Source organism: Lissotriton vulgaris, chromosome 12 (assembly GCF_964263255.1).
Source record: "Lissotriton vulgaris chromosome 12, aLisVul1.2, whole genome shotgun sequence".
Classification (NCBI taxonomy): Eukaryota; Metazoa; Chordata; class Amphibia; order Caudata; family Salamandridae; genus Lissotriton; species Lissotriton vulgaris.
The window spans coordinates 18,834,085-18,851,502 of NC_141700.1; the positions used below are offsets into that span (position 1 = coordinate 18,834,085).

Consider the following 17,418-nt stretch of genomic DNA (forward strand, 5'->3'; position numbering starts at 1 on the left):
TGACTGGTCAGTGACCATCCCAGGATGAAAGGGGTGCCCAAATTCTTAAGATGTTGCAGGTTCAAACAAATGTTGGTAACATTAAGATGTCTTCACACCCGTTCAAGGCCCTCCCATACAGGATACAGGGGGCAACTTTGAGCCCCAGTTTTTTCAAACTTGAGTTCCGCGAAACGAACACGACTAGACAAATGAATTATCAAGTAAAACCTTTTATTATTAAATAAGTGTTGGGATCCTCAGCTCACAGGAGTTTTCACATTAGTCCTGACAGTCTCACATTTCAACACTCTGCAGTTGCTTCAGAAAAGTGGAATGGATACGTCACATTCTTAAATTTCATACCGCGTATAAGATCCTTCTAAAAATTATTGTAATTTTTTTATACTTTTTATTAAATTATTCACACTTCATTTAATCAGCCTTTGGAGTCTGTATTAGCGGTCTATGGACCCCGTTGGTCTGGATTTTTGTGGCCCCGCATCTGCTGGAGGGCAGCGGTGTGTATCGCCTTTATTATGATCTGCGATTTGCTGCTTTAGAGCCAGGTTTGCCCTTTTGAAATAAAAGCACATACCTCTAAACTTAACCTGTAACATTCCAGAAAGAGCCCGTCCACTCAAACAATCCGCTAAGGATTTTAAATAAGATCTGTTGTGTAGTGACCATTACTACCAGCTCCTTTTTGAAGGAAAAAAAGAATTTGCCTGCGCGTCATTGTAATGTAACTTTGGGAGAGACCGCTGGCCCTTGCAAGCCGTGTGGTAATGAAGGACATACAGGTATTCACCTCTACACTACAGGGGATCACTGTCTCGATTTGAAAAAGCTTCAGGGGTGGCGGCAGATTACCTACAGTGCACCACAACACTCCTTGCTGAACCTGAGCAGTGATGAGCAATGAACAGCAAATGTGGAGGCTTGGCTCAATAAATGGTACCTTAGATTGCATTTTCTGGGCTTGAAATTTTACAAAATCAGTAGTAGTTTTGCATATTTGTAATTAGGGCTCCTGGTTTTATATTTATTTTTTTGACAATTCCGTGTGTATTTATCCATATTTCTTTTTGGCTAATTTTATCTTATTGATCCATATTTATTTTGGGTTTGGGGAAAAATGAAGCTAAAATTAGTATATTTCCACATTTATTTAACCAGTAAATATGCACTCATGCTTGAATGCCTACAACTGCAAAAGTTAAATCAATGCACTTATAAGAGAATATGCAGATTTCATTATCAACCTTGTGCATATCTACTTCTGTTTTAAGTTTTTACTAAAATTATTTTTTTTGTAGCCACCTTATCTATCAATCCACACAGCCATTGACCTGGCAGTCATGGCAGACAGTATTTAGAATTACTCAAAAAGCAACCTAATTTCCGTTTTTATCCATATTTAAAAATAAATACAGACAAGAAAATAAATGTTTTCTGTCAGTAAAAATGCAAAACATGGAGCCTTAATTGTAATGTGCTTTAATTCCTGGACTTAATTTGGGGTAGGATAGGATCAAAAGCAAAAAGTGTGCCACAGGATGGTCTTTTGTGTTTTTTTTTATATCAGCACACACTGCCAAGTACAGCTATATAATTGTTGGGGAAAGTTACCCTCTGTTAACTTTGTTAAAGCAGCAATACAGTCCTATAAGGCGCAAGTATCGAGTATTAAGTAAATGGTGGTTCTAATCAAAAACTGAAAAATTCTTTGGTGCAAAAAACAGGGTGCAAGGCAATCTGCTTTTATTCTAAGCAATTTGAGACTGTTTTATCAACTATAAAAGAATGATCAGATGTGTATAATTTTTTTCAGTCATCAAAATAAAGAACCAGGTTACATTGCTGGGTTTTAGGTCTGCAACCGGTTTATCTCTGCAGTGGACACCAGGACCTCTGTTATTTCGCAGCTAGGAAATGGGCAAAAAATGTAAACTTTTAGTAGGTTTGTCCCGGAGAGCGGATATAAGGCCAGGAAAACAGTTCCTCAAGAGTTGGTATGTTAGCACAGTGGGACAGGGGGCAGACTGATGACACGTAGAGCTTGCAGGTTTATATATCTGTGCTGTCCACTCAACCACTGGCTGGACCGAGAATCTGGTGAAACTTATATAAAATTAACCTAGGTGTGGCATTAAAGAGCAAATTCTAGGACACAGACTGGTATCCCGCAATGGTTTTTACCTTGGTGTCCTATGCAGTAGGAAACTTATGGTATTGGGAATTATGAAAATTAGCAGACTGTCATCTTTAGGTTGTAAAAACTCCAGTCCTGGGATGGGAATACACTTTCTAGTAATGGTTAAAGAAACAGATTTCTTCACAACTTTATAGGAGGCCGAGGAGATAAATATGAAAGCAGCGAGAGGTAAGATCAGAATATGAGTGGAATAAAGTCAGAACACAATAAATAGGAAGGGGAGCATATGTAACATGGAAAGGATCACGTATGCTCCAAAAGTAAGTTGTGTGTAACGGGGTGATGCAGGGCTTTAGCCTGTGTCTTGGTGCTCTGTGATCCCGAAGAGACCAGGAATGGCCGAATACACCCAATAAGCCCCCAGCAGTGCAAGTGCCACAGAGAACTCCCCTAAAACAGACTTCATGGCGTGCTGCATTTCAGTATTTTTTTTAAATAGTTTTTTGTCAAGAAATCTCTTACATCGTACAAATCACATACGTAACAGATGTGAAGTATAAAAATGATATTTACACTCTGCAAAGAAACACAGTTCAGAGCTCACTTCCCCCCCGTGATGGAACAGGATGTTTGTCACCCAGCAGCACACAGACGCGCGCAAGTCCTAGCACACTCATCCACGTATGCACACCAGTGGAAGGGAAGGAGTTACTTGGGGTTATGTATGGGGAAGGACTGGTTGGGGGTCACCTAAAGCTTGAAACGAGAATAAACTCTCCGTTTCCAAAGTCCATGGGCAAAGGGCATGTTAAATGTCACTGTTCGTAAAAATGCCGCCTGGCCTCTTGCGTCTCTTGTTGAGCGTGTCGAGGTTCATGTCCATAGCTCTGCAGAGAGGGTCTCCTTGTTCCCTGAAATCTGAAGGTTGCTCCTGAAAACCTGCTTGGTGGGAGTCGGTCCAAGAACACAACATCACCCCGTGTGCCCCTAGTGCCATGCGGACAACCACTGCACCCAATCAGTAAGGATGCCAGGCTTTACACCAGGGGGCAGGAGGGCGACGAATGTAATGGAGTGTACCGACTCACCCACCCCATGGCCCTCACCCCTTCAAGTCTGTGAGCAGCACTCCGGTCAGTCCATGGAGGTGACCCACGCTACCTGTAAACGTTGCTTTGAAAACACCTTGTAAATGGCACATATTTTCTGGTTCATAATCAGGAAACTAGTTTCTGCCATTCTCTTGCCTGGAGAAAGAAAGGGTTGCAGAAATACTTGAAACAAAAGAATGTATATACAACAAAGATGGCCACCCTGTTTGAGGAGGTGCGCTGCCTTTAGAGTTTGTCCGACTTTTGTTGCAGTTCGGTGTTGAAACGTTTCATGAACCCCTTTTGGCTGAGCAGGCATTCGGATGAAGGGAGGGGATGGCTTCAGTCCAGGCCTAAAGCTTTCGGTAAAGCCTCACAGCGCACCCTTTGGAAAAGGCTTCTACCATAGCACAAAGAAGTAGACCTCTTAGCAGGACATGGGGCCACCGTCAGGCCACGTGTGTGTAACGCATGCGTGGAGAAACGTAATTGAAACAGTTGTTGCACCTCTGTTTCCTTTAGAAACCTTCCTGCCTCTATTTTTGTTACACATGTAGCAGTCGCTCAGAGGCTGACGAGGGTGCTGGGCTGTAGTGCAGGTGAGGGCTGCTGTCTCTGCTTTGGAGGGATGCAAGGAAGGAGAGGATGCTGGCTTTGGGTTACCCAAAGAGAAGGCAGTGTCATGAAAAAGATAAAAAGGTCACTTTTTAAAAGTCCCTGTGTCTGTTTGAACACAGTTGGAATAAGGAATGTTTAAGAAGATGAGAAATGGAGTCGTCTCTACCCACCGCCCCCAAGCAGCATGTGCGCTGTTCATAACAAGTAATATTTACACCAATCCGCAGAAGTCGAGGAGTTCAGGTCCAGCGGTTTTGATCTTGGTGAGGTCCGGTGAGCCACTGGTCGAGGGAAGAAGAGTTTTGCAGCAGTCTGGCTCTTGCGTTAAGGCTCACCCAACATCGTTCTCGCGTGTTTAGGTTTCAGGCAGTTCCTGTACAACACCTGCAGAGAGTCCAGAACACCGGTCCAGCCAGGAAGTGGACCGGTGGGGATTGTCAAAGGTACCTGCCAGCGCTCTCCTTCCTCTTCATCCCCCAGGCCGGTAGGACGGTGTAGGTGACTTGTGCTATTGCAGGTGCCCGGGAGCTTAGTCTGGTGACATTTCAGGCGTGAATCATACCAGGTGCCTTATCTTCTGTTTCTGGGCTTAGTGCTGCTGTTGGAGACGGCCTGGGTTGTGCAGCCACTGACCTATCCAAAGTAACAAACCAAGGCAATTTTAGGATTGCTTTCTACTCCTGATACCCCTGAGCAGTATACGTGCAGTCATAACACTAGATTGGCGGGGACTCTTTGTAGGCAGACAAGACTCTGGTGTTTGGCACATAACTGGCGATCATTTTAATAAAAGACTGCTCGTTTTGTCACTAGGATAAAGTAATGTGTCCAGCCATATCCCTAATACCTAAAGACCATCCTGGTTTATGGGTTGATCAACCTCAGACCGCTTTAGAATTGAGATGTTTCCAATGCGGTCTGTTCACCGAGGGCTACACTGTGGCAGACCGGTCACTGTTTGAGTGAGTCGGCTTAGAGTTCTGACCTGTTCTGTGGGAAGGACACTACTGTGTTGCAACCAAGCCATGCCTCTTCGTTACCTGGCGTACTCATTGGTGTATGGGCCCAAAGCATCGTTTTGGAGCTGGTGCAGGCCTCTGTGAGAAGAAAGGGGTCAATCTGTGTAGGTGGTGGTACTATGATGGAGATGCCAGAACTGTGTTGAAAAGAGGCCTCTGCAGCTAGTTGCTTTGGTCTTTCCTTGGTGGTGCTCGTTGGCAGCTCTGTTCGGTTAGTAAAGTGTTGAGGGCACGGTCTCTTAAGCGAATGCTCCTTAGGGCACCATGGAAGAGTAACTGCTTCTGCGACACACAAGTGTGCTTCAAAAGAAATAAGAGCACCTATTTTGGCACAAGACTGGCGCGAGCTACAAGGCTTATGCAAAGCTACAGCACGTGGGGAAGAATTGGAGCTCCTACATCAGACAAACTTGCTTCAATCGAGACCTCCATAGCTCACCTTTCTTCTCAGGCATGGCGTTCTTCGGCTTTCTAATCCAGGAGCGACGTTAAAGTTCCTTGAGGGCACATGTTTTCACCTCTTTTACAAACTAATGTAAAAATGGGAACAACAAAAAATATACAAATAGTAGGCTTTGTGTTTGAGCGTGTGCTTGCCTCTTTTTTCCACACTGCGAGGTCTGGGCTCTAGTTGAGGATCCTTGAAGGGCACCTGCTTGCCGAGTGTCTGAACTACTCGCTTTTCCATTTTCCAGACAGCCACGCTCCTGCTTTTGCTGCGAATTATTGAGGCACATGTTTACCCTGTGGTTGAGCTGCACACGTGCCCTCGACGGCCAGATCCGCGCTCTAGTTGCAGATTTTTGATGGGCATTAGCTTGCCATGTGTTTGAGCTGCACACGTAGTTATAGATTCTTCAATGCTTTAGTCCTGTGATGCCAATAAGAAGTTGGAAGCCATGCGGGTCCCAGCCTGACATGACTGGTTGAAAGGATCCTTTGAATGGCCTCCATCAGGAGGTGACTGGAGGCGTACAGGATGATGACTTGCTGTAAGGTTGGCATGTCCTGTAATTTAAGCTTTACGCATAATGCTGTGCTTTCTCAGTTGCTCCACCCCAAGAGACAAGGGCATTGTTACCAATCTTGGTAGTTGAGTGATAAAGTACTCGTGTCCTAGGAGAGAGTGCAAGGCGTTTGTGCTCTGAAGGTGTTGCATAAAAGCTCTTTCATCTTTCATTTCTGAATTAATCTATTGTCACTAATTTCTGTAGGCATTTTGTGTAAAATGTTAACCTCAAACCCAATATTTCCCTCATACTAAGTCTACACCCGTGACATCCGCCTGACCAGCTGTACAATCCAGCAACACCTGGGTATGCGGAAGCCAAGCAAAAAAATTCCAGTTTTGACAAAGCTAGCCCCTCTTGCAGCACAACCTCTATAGAATAACCGACTTGAAAAATCTTGGTCCCTTAATTGCCTCAAAAAATAAATTAAATTGAAATAAATATATATTGAGGAAAAAAGAATGAAATTCTGTCCTTGTTCTGGTCCCTGCGAGTTCTCTAGTTCTGTTCCAAGTTTTCTCTAGGTGAAGGCTCCCAGGTGAGGTGCTCTGGACCAGGTGTACAGCAGGTGTGAGAGAGCCTTATCCGGAGAAGCGAGAGGCCTTCTTTAACACGCCTCCTTGGAAGGCGCTGGCTTGGGAAGGAGCATGGTAAAGGGACTTGAGATGGTAGGGTAGACGGGTAGCAGTTGCGATACAAAGTCTTTTTTTCTTCTTCTTCCCTTGCATTTCACAGGATCTTCTTTTGAAAAGATCGATTTTACATTGGTCGTTAGTTAGAAATGTTCCCTTTACCTGCAGTGAGAAGGACAAGAGAAAGAAAGAGTTTAATACATATGAAATGTTGTGTATATCTGCCTCAGCAGCACCAACCTAGAATCTCTGGTACAAAGGGGGGTATACAATGGAACACAGTGGCAGAACTTTTTATGGAGTGAAAAGCTACCTTTAGTCTTGGTTCCCGTTTATATGTACTTTTATTTGCAGGACTTTAGCACACCTATAAATATGTTAATGTTTTACGAAATGCACTTGTACAAAACTTATTTTTTAAATAAAAATACAATGCCTCTATTTAAAAGGAAAAAAAGAACAGGATACTTACCCTCTGTAATGCTCTTTCTCATAGAGACTATCTAGTCACAGATTCCTAACCTTTTGCTTACTCTCTAGGCGTCGGACTGGATCTCGACTCTTTCAGAAATCCCTCGTCATGCATGCAGGCAGGTGGCATTGTTCGGTTCAGTGCTGATAACATTCTGCTCCAGAAAGTACATGGAGGGCCTATATAAGTGCCACTCCCACATAATGACGTCATTTGCTTTTGAGACTGCCCCCCACAGAGCCCCAAAAGCAAATGGACAGTGTTCAGATTCCTAGACTTGGGTTCCTATTAATGGTTAAAGGCAGATCACAAGATGGTGAGGATGGGAGAGTCGTAAAGGAATCTGCGGCAAGATGGTCTCTACCAGAAAGAGCGTTACCAAGAGAAGTCATTTGTTTTTCTGATAAAGACTGCCTCACCTTTTAAGTAGATACCAAAGCAATACCTATTCGGAGGTAGGTTTGTGAATAGACTCAAATCAGGAGGCCCTGCAGGATCGAGCACGCAAAATGCCCCTCCTGGCAAACCCGACTTTACAGGCAATAGTGCTTTGTGAACGTTTGGAGGGACGCCTGGATAGACAGACTGGGACTCTGCATGACAATGCAGCGGTAGCAGGTTTGTCCCTGGTGCAATGAGCATGCAGCCCTTCCGGATCCTGCTCTATGGCCTGTGCGCTGCAGATTTGAATGCAGAGCATGATACAGCGAGAGATGGTTCTCTTCTGCACTGCCTTGCCACTTTTTGCTCCAGGGTGCCCCACAAAGAGCTGATCACCCACCCGGTGTTCTTTAGTAGGATCTAAGTAGAAGTTCAGCTCTCTCTTGGGGTCCAAGCAAAGGAGTCTCACCTCCTTAGAAGGGCAAGGCGGAGCATATTTCCTGGCAAAGTGATGGTACTGGTGTGAAACAGCATTACAACTTATGACAGGAAGGGTGCCAAAGTTTGCAGAACCAGGTTGAATGGGAAGAAGGAAGTGTATGGAGTACTGACACAGAGCCTGAAGCTTACCCACGCTCTGAGCCGAGGTGATGGAGATGAACACAGTCTTGTTAGAAGCTGTAAAGGATAGCTGTGAAGTAGCACAAACAGGGGCACTGCAGAGAAGTCTGGACCAGATTTAGGTTCCATTAGGGCATGAGAAAGGGAGAAGAGGGAAACCTGTTGTAGCCTTTTCAAAAATGGGATCACATCAGGTCATCTAAACAACAAGGGCTGATCTGGCAACTATAAGGTGGCTGAAAAATAACCCTCAACTGTGCCCAAAGCCTTGCTGGGCAAGAGAGACAACAAATCGCAGAATGTTAGATAACTTGGCTTGGAGAGGGTCAATCCGGCATGTGCCACACCAACTCACAAATTTGTCACAACAGGTGTCTAGTTTTTGTTGAAGGGACGCTTGGCTGCCAAGATGACATGAACCACCACCCCCGGAGAAAAGTTGATCGGTTGTTGCTCAATCTCCAAGCATGGAGTTGGAGAGTGTGAAGGCCTGGGTGCAGAACGCTGACATATTACTGCGATAAAAGGTCCTCCAGGAGGGCCAGCCCGGTCGGAGGACATATGCTCAGGTCCTGGAGTTCTGGATCCCATACTGTGTGCGCCCCGTTTGGAGCCACGATTACTTGTGACTGGTCTGTTCTGATCTTGAGAACTCTGGGCAGGAGTGGTATTGAAGGAAAGGCATACAGGACTCCGTTCTACTCTAGGTGGAGCAGGAGACTCCTTGGAAACTCCAATGCGCAGAAGTGCCGACATTGTGTGCTCTCGGTGGTGGCAAAGAGATCGAGCCATGGTTCTTCCCATTCGCGAATGAGACCTTTTGCCACCTGGTGTAACTGCTGTCTGTAATTTGCTAGGCATGGACTGCTGAGCTCATCTGCCCTGGTATGTAATGAACCTTCCAGGTGATTCACCAGCAAGCAAATTCCTTGGTGGTCTAGCATTTTCAGGGACATAAGGCCTCACGGCACAGGGTCTGTGACCTCCCACCCCCTTCACATCCTGTCCTGTTTGTTGAAGTACTACATGGCGGTGGTGTTGTCCATGAGCACTTGTACCAGCCTCCATTTGATGGATGAAAAGAAGGATTTGAACGTCAAACGAATGGTCCTCCTCTCTAGAAGGTTGATGTGGAGCTGGGACGTTACCAGAGGCATCTGTTCCCCACCTTTCTTAGATGGCAGTCCCAACCCAGAAGTGATGCATTGGTCACTACTGCCAGCTCTAATCAGATCCAATCTCGATCTAGCAATCAATACGGCAAATCTTTTGCTGTCTCCTACAAATTCTGAACATGTTTGGTGAGGTCACCTTGATGTTGGGTCAACTAAGAGTTTATGTCCCACTGCAGTGCCTTTATTTGCCACCTGGCATGCTCGACCAGCAGGATGCAGGAGACCATCGGTCCCAGCAGCCTTAGTGTTGACGTCACTGAAATCCAAGACCGCAGATGAAAGATCACGATCATAGCCTGAATGTCCTGGACTCTTCTTCCCAGAGAAAAGGCATAAAAGAGAACTATGTCCAGAACAGCTCAAATGAAGAGGAGTGCTTGTGAAGGAGTCAGGTGTGAGTTTGCCATGTTGATAGTGAACCCCAAAGATGACTGTAGGTTTGCCATAGTCAGGAGGTGGTTTGACGACTAACTGGGATAAGTCAATCAATTAATCAGGGATTGTAAAGCGTGGCTACTCGCCCTTGAGGGTTTCAAAGTGCTGGGGATAGCGATGGTACCCGACGGGGGCTGATCCATCTGTGCTATGATGTTCAGTTGAAGAAGAACAATAGTTACTTACCTGTAAACAGGTGGTTCTCCAGTATTGGTGTCTTTCATAGATTCACATGCCTGAATCATTCCCCGTCGTCGGAGTGGGAGTCCCACGGTATATATAAAAGCAAAAAAATGCCATAATACATATAGCAAATATCAGAAATACCCAACCAGGAAGTAAAGTAGCATCAGCTACAGTAGAAAAAACCTTCACAATCGTGACTATCCTAGTCATTATGTCTTAGTCCAAACTGCAGCCAATCAGGCGACAGCACCCACCAGAATGTTCTCCCCAGAGGCTCAGGCTCTCAGATTTTCTCGCACAGGAGTGAAACCCCATAGTGCCTGAGTGAGTCTCTGGGGGGAGGCGGGCGGGTTGTATGTGAATCTATGAAAGACACCAATACTGGAGAACCACATGTTTACAGGTAAGTAACTATTGTTCTTCTCCAGTATTAGGGGTGTCTTTCATAGATTCACATGCCTGAATCAGAATAGTAAGCAGTACTCCTAACATAATGCTCATAGACGTCAGAGTATCCAAATTATACATACATCCACACACACATATATATACATATATATATATATATATATCACCTTAGCTTCTTCTCCTACGAGTTCGTAGATAAAGACACGGCACAGCAACAGTTGATTTTCCTCACAGTTTTATTTACACACCATGTGCAAAAGAAAGTGCATCAAATAGACGGTCTACGCGTTTCGGCTCCTGCCTTCAACTGGACCATAGAGTCTCTTGATCTAGACCTTACTTATATATGGTGATATGTGAAAGTACCCTCTACTGTTTCCATGGTCATCTAGACCTCCAACCCTGCATAGTAAACGTATGGCCAGTACATACTCGTAGTCATTTTACGTGGGTGATTACAATTTACGTGAAGTACAATTTAACCCTATATCCTAAATAAAGTATTTATAATCAGATCAGGTTTCTTCTATATACAGTGAGTATTTGTCAAATCATTATCTGAACACATCTCAGTAAAGTACTCCCGTTAAACTGTATAAACGAAATTAAGACAATTTACGTAAAGTACAAATTTTGACTCTGTATCTTAAATGAAGTATTTACAATCAAGTTTCTTCTATATACAGTGAATAAATGTCATTCTTTGACTGTCATTTTTTTAAACTCATTTCAGTGAAGTACTCCCATTAGTTTTATAACCAAAACAAGACAGAAGAGGGAAAGAGGGACTTATTATAAACATATTTACCAAAATTAATTATTGGGCTTCTGCATTTTAAATCACTACTAAAGGGGAATGGTAGTGGCCACTATTTAAAGTATGAAGTATAAAGATGGTGAAAATCTATTCTAGGTTGATGTATAACATATCAATTTACAATAGGTCTGCAGCCTGATATTTACAAATATATACATTTCCAGTTCATTCATCGCCATTTCCAACCATTCTATTCCCACTTATAGTATTAGAGATGCCTGTTACTGTGAAGTACTATGTTTTAACAAGTCCTCTTAAATTAATGTTCTTTTGATATTTCTTAATTTGTTACTTCTCGTCTTGTTCATTCAAAAGTTTTTTGCTACTATGATCTGATTGAATTTCTATAGTTTACTGATTTCATAATCGTTTCGGGTATGTTTTTAGTCCAACATCTTATATTCCATGATGTACATTGTCACTCAATTCCATGTGCTGTTCTGGATATTGTCTATACTTTAATAAACTCTTATAAATGTACATGTAACCCAGCATCCAAATTATGGCCAAATGGTACCTATATATATATATATAAACAACAGTATAAAAGAATGATAATAATCATCAACATCTGAATAACGTCTAAAGAGCATAGAGGAGGAGGTGGAACAGAGGCTCACCTTACTTGAAAAGATTGCGCAGCACTGCTCTTCCAACCGAAGCATCTGCGTCGTCTGCTGAATCTAGACAGTAGTGTCTAGTAAAGGTGTGTCTGCTAGACCATGTAGCAGCTCTGCAGATCTGTCGAAGAGGCACACCAGCAAAAAGGGCAGTGGAAGAGCTAACCGCCCTTGTAGAATGTGCTCTTGGCAAGGCCTGTAAGGGTCTACCGGCCTGCTGATGAAAAAGTCCAATCGTAGAGAAGACCCATCTAGCAATGGTCTGTTTTGAAACTGCACAGCCCTGGCGCTGCCGCCCATAAGCCACGAACAGTTGGTCTGTCTTGCGGATGGCAGAGGTTCTTGATAAGTAAAACTTAAGACATCTTCTAATGTCTAACGAATGTAGTGCTCTTTCAGCCGGAGACTGTGGGGTTGGAAAGAATGTCTTTAGGACAACCGGCTCATTCAGATGAAAATCCAAAGGCACTTTTGGCATGTACGTTGGATTAGTACGCAGCACTACTGAGTCCGTGGTGAATTGGATGAAAGGCGCTTTAGATGTAAATGCCTGAATATCTCTAACCCTTCTAGCAGATGTTAAGGCTAGTAACAATGACACTTTCCATGTCAAAAATTTCAGGTCCACCTTATGGATCGGCTCGAGAGGGTGACGCATGAGCTGAGTTAGTACGACATTCAGATGCCATGCAGGAGGAGGTTTTCGTACAGGCGGAAACATACGAAACAATCCTTTGAAAAATTGTTGTATGATCCGCATAAAAAAAAAAAAGAATTTGATCCATCTTGACGAAATCTAGAAATGGCAGCCAGGAAGACTTTAAGAGTAGAATGTGCCAAACCCAATCTGGCTAAATGCAAAAAGAAAGGAAGGATTTGCTCTGGTTTGGCATGAATGGGATGAAGACCATTAGATTGGCACCATGCACAGAAACGCCTCCACTTAAGTTTGTAGGTCTTGATCGTGGATGGAGCTCTGGCCTTCGCCAGTACCTCCTGGCAATCCTGTGGAATGTTTAAGTGTGCAAATTCCATGTGCTGAGGAGCCAAGCTGACCGTTTCAGCGAGTACGGGTCCGGATGGTACACCCTGCCTTTCTGGGTGGAGAGAAGATTCGGAATGCGAGGAAGTTGGATAGGGTTGCATTCCGAGAGAAGGAGTAGCTCGGTGAACCAGTATTGCCGGGGCCATCGTGGAGCAATCAGTATCAACCCACATGGCTGCTTCTTCATCTTCTTGATGACTTTCGGGATCAGAGGTATCGGTGGAAAAGCGTATGCGAATATTTGATTCCAATTCAGCGAAAGGGCATCCCCGCACGAGTCCTTGTGGGGAACCCAACTTGCAAAGCATGGGCATTTCCGGTTCTGGTGCGTCGCAAACAAGTCCAGATCCGGATGCCCCCATATCTGAAAGATGCGGTCTAGAGATGGTTGATATAATTCCCACTCGTGAGTGCAGCCCGTGGACCTGCTGAGAGAGTCCGCTAACACATTTGCGATTCCCGGGACATGGATCGCTGACAGATGGATATTGTGAGTCAGGGCCCAACTCCAAATCTCTTGTGCTTGCTGCGACAACCGGGCTGATCTCGTGCCTCCCTGCTTGTTTAGATAATGCATGCAGGTGGTGTTGTCTGTCCGAATCAAAACTGTGGCGCCTTCTAGGGTCGCTTGAAAGGACTTCAGGGCTAGAAAGATGGCGTGCAATTCTAGCCTGTTTATGTGCCATCTCATTTGGATCTTGTTCCATTTTCCGCTGACCGTCATGCCTTGGAGGTGTGCACCCCAGCCTTTCATCGAAGCGTCCGTCGTTACTATGAACCTGGGCACTTCCGTGAGGAAAGAGCATCCCACTTGTATGTTGGATCCTTGACTCCACCATTGTATCGCTTCTCGCATTCGAGGCATTATTTGGATGATATCCTCGAAGGACCCCGACACCTGAATCCACTGGCGAATGAGCTCCTCTTGCAAGGGCCTCATCCGAAGACGACAGTTGGGGGTGAGAAGAATACAGGAAGAAATCATTCCGATGAAGGACTTGAACATGCGCACCTTTTTAATAACAGTGCCGCAGCCAACCGTTTTATCTTTTCCTGTCTTTCCTTTGAGATAAATACTTGGGCGAGCTTGGTGTCCAGTGTCGCTCCCAAGAAAGTCTTTCTCCTTGCTGGCGTGAGGTGCGATTTCTCGAAGTTCACTGAGAAACCCAGGCTTTGCATCAGTGACATAGTTGTTTGAATGTGAGCTTGCACCATGTCGAAAGAACTGGCCATGATAAGGCAATCGTCTAGATATGGATATATCTGTATCGATTGCAACCGAAGATGGGCTGCCACCGGGGCCAGTATCTTCGTAAACACTCTGGGGGCTGAGCGCAGTCCAAATGGAAGAACTTTGAACTGGAAGTCCCTGCCAGCCACTCTGAACCTTAGAAACTTCCGGTGCCTGGGAAAAATTGGTACGTGGAAGTATGCATCCTGAAGGTCGAGTGTTGCCATATACTCTCCCGCCGAAAGAAATTGGAGGATTTCTTGAAGTGTCAGCATCCTGAATGACAACTTTTTGAGGAATTTGTTTAGGGCACGCAGGTCGAGGATGGGACGCCATTCCCCCGACTTCTTGCGAATAAGGACAAATCTCGAGTAGAAGCCTTTTCCTTTCTGATGATGAGGTACCCTTTCTATTACTCCCTTCCGAATCATAGTGTTGATCTGGGCAAACAGCTCCTTGAGGTGCGCTGGAGGCGGTCCTCTTGGGGGGCAATTTGGGGGAGTTTTTACGAATTCCAAAATGTGACCTCTGGCTACCACATCCAGAACCCATTTGTCTGTGGTAATTTTGGACCAATTTAAGTAATTTTGGGATATTTTTCCTCCAATTTGGTTCGGGTTGGGACAAAGTTGTGGCAGGAGGCGTTCCTCACTTCTTATTGTCTGTTCCTCGATAGTTAGATTTTCCTCGAGGCTGAGAGAAATTTCCTTTTCTCTGTCCGTAAGTCTGTTGCCGATATCGCTGGAATCTTTGGTTTCCCTGGGCGGAAGTATAGGAGCGCTGTTGGTTATAGCCTCCTCTATTAGAGAAATTCCCTCTTCCTCTTGCTCCACGAAAGGAAGACTTCCGTATTGTAGGGTGCCCAGCGAACGTGCTGTCTCAGTATCCTTTTTGATGGCCTCAAGAGCATCGTCAACATGCTTTCCAAATAAGTATTCTCCATCAAATGCCATAACTATAATCCTTGTTTGGACCTCCTGCCGAAAGGATGTTGCCTTCAACCATCCTTGCCTCCTGAGAACAGCTGCACCCGCTAGTTGACGAAATCCTGTGGCAGCAACGTCCACTACAGCATCAATCATCTCAGACGAGACGCACTCTCCTTCCTGAAGGATCTTCTTCGCTTCAGCTCGATCTGGCTCGGGAAGTTTGTCCACATACGGCGAGATGTCCGACCACATCTGCCTATCGTTTCTCCCCAATATGGCTAGGGAGTTTGCGGCCCTAATGGTCGTGGCTGCAATAGTAGAAACTTTCTTCCCGATAGAATCTAGGCGTCTTCCGTCCTTGTCTGGTGGAACAGAGACCTGAGATGTTGGGTTAGAAGACCTCTTTTGCGCTGCCTGCGCTACCACAGAGTCTGCTTTAGCTTGTCCAATAAGGCATGCTGGAGATGAATTTGGTGCCCTATATTTCTTATCTACTCTCGGGAGCACTGCTGGCAAAGAATTTGGCTTGGACATGATCTTCAGTCCTTCCTTCCAGATGAATTCTATGATTGGTATGGTCCAACTCTGTTTTTGTGGTGTAGATTTGAAATCATACAATAAGCAGTCTTCTTGTTTTGACTCCATGGTTATCATGAACCTCTTTGTTGCTCTATCCATGATCTTGTGGAATGAGGCAATGTCCACAGGTGGTGACTCAGATGTAGTAGGTTCTGCCGGAGAGGGCGTGTTTGCATTATAATCTTCATACTCCGACGATTCTGACCTATTGTCCAATTCCCCTTCTTCTTGCGCCTCATGATCTGAGAATTCTTCATCTCCTGTTTGAGGAGCTGTGACTTGCGATGCAGATAATGCTGGACGTCCTTCCTCCACCGTCACAGAAACCACTGGCTGTGTCTGCTTAGAAAGCGGTGTCGCTGTTTTAGGTCTTGGCGTAGATACCTGAGATTCACCTGACTCTGAAGGTGGGAAACGCCTATAATAGTCACTGAGCATATACTGTAGATTGCAAAACAATTCCTCAGGCATCTGCATGCCGGGAGTAGGCCTGTCCTCATGTGACGTAGGCTCTGTGAGGAAAATTAAATTTTGGCCATATTGTGTTCCCTAGCGAGTACCCCACCGACTCCATGTACGAGTTAAAGTGCATGTAACTTCCCTCCTGTACCAGCTATGAAGACGCAAATACATTTGCGTCTAACGTTAACTTGTCCTCTTTCAGACCCACCATGAATGGGTTAGATGGTCCGTTCCTAAGTATGCTATGCCAACGTCTTTTTGAAGTGCACTCCTACGTTTTTCAGCCTGGCTGAAAGTAGGCCCTGAATCTCTGCCACCGAGCCTCTTTTCTGGCTTCTGACTGCGAGGGCCCCTGCCCAAGTAGCCCCCGTACCCGTGAACTCTGACTTACTTCTAGCGCGGCCCTCCGTGCTCAGCTCAGCCTGCTGCCTGCCAAGATTGACTATAACCTTCGAGTTATCTGTTTTCCTCCCCGAAAATACATTCCAGCCTGCTAGCTTCAGTAAACATCCTTCCTCAGCTACAGGGCTAAAGGGCCGACCTGTTTCTATGCAAGTAATTCATAGCCTCTGTTGCCATGCTTCCATGGAAGGCCCCATGCCCCACGCTTCTCATACAGACACTCAGGCGCTTATACACGCACTCACAGCAAGTATAGAATAGCTTCTGCTCTAGAGACCTTTCTGCCCAGATAGCTTAGTTCCTAAACATCGGATATCAGATATGATAGAAGCACAAGTTGATCTGACATGCCAGACTTCTGTCTCTTTCCGTCAGTGTAAATGTCAAGTCCCCTGCACCCCGTCAATCACACGTCATGCAGCTGCGCGCGCATCCAAGCTTCCGATTTCTGCTGACATTGCAACATTCTGTTAGCACCACCCCTTGGTGCCACCCACTTGCGTCACCTATCAGTGACGTTTCTAGCACACACCTCTAGTTTACGCCTAGTTTACGCCTCTTGATGATGTACTAATACCACGTGTATACTGTTATCTCGTTTTCTCTCAGCTGTTACGCCTCTTACATTGAACATTATGATGTAAATCAAGTATATAAGCTATGTATTGTCAATAAACGAGAGCGCGCTCATCTATCCCTTCTGACACCCTGTGTGGTGGTCAGAACATGATATCCTGATTCCTTTATGAGGAATAAAACCCTTAGAAACTCTTACACCACGGACTCTGTTTTCCTTCATTCTGATTGAGTTATTATTGATTAAGTACTTACCTGCATAGAAATTAAGAGAGTAAATTAATTATTTACGTCATTTTGGCGCCCGAACAGGGACCCCTCCCCCACCTCACGCGCCGGAAGGTGCGTTGCAATCCGTGTCCCCTGCCATCAGTTAGACGGACTACACGTGTACTGGCAGGATTTCCTGCATCCCCCTCTGACACACGGAGGTGACGAAGACTGCAATCAGTGCCCAGACGAGGCGGTGAGGAGTGCGGAGGATCCCGACCAGAGCCCAGCCGAAAGAAGCAAGGTCCGAGGTGTGAAGAGGCCCACCAGTTTTCCGAAGTTTTCCGAAGTTTTCGGAAGTC

The 17,418-nt window shown here is 45.2% G+C and overlaps 1 protein-coding gene across 3 annotated transcripts in view; it reads right to left on the reverse strand.

Moving 5' to 3' along the window:
- Positions 1-202: 202 nt before the first annotated feature.
- CELF5 (CUGBP Elav-like family member 5) overlaps positions 203-17,418 on the reverse strand; it is a 545,089-nt gene continuing 527,873 nt past the window's right edge. For all 3 annotated transcript variants that reach the window (XM_086946757.1, XM_086946756.1, XM_086946755.1), the window contains one exon: positions 203-6,669. The gene's annotated coding sequence lies outside the window, so the exon portion shown is untranslated. The remainder of the gene's footprint in view (positions 6,670-17,418) is intronic.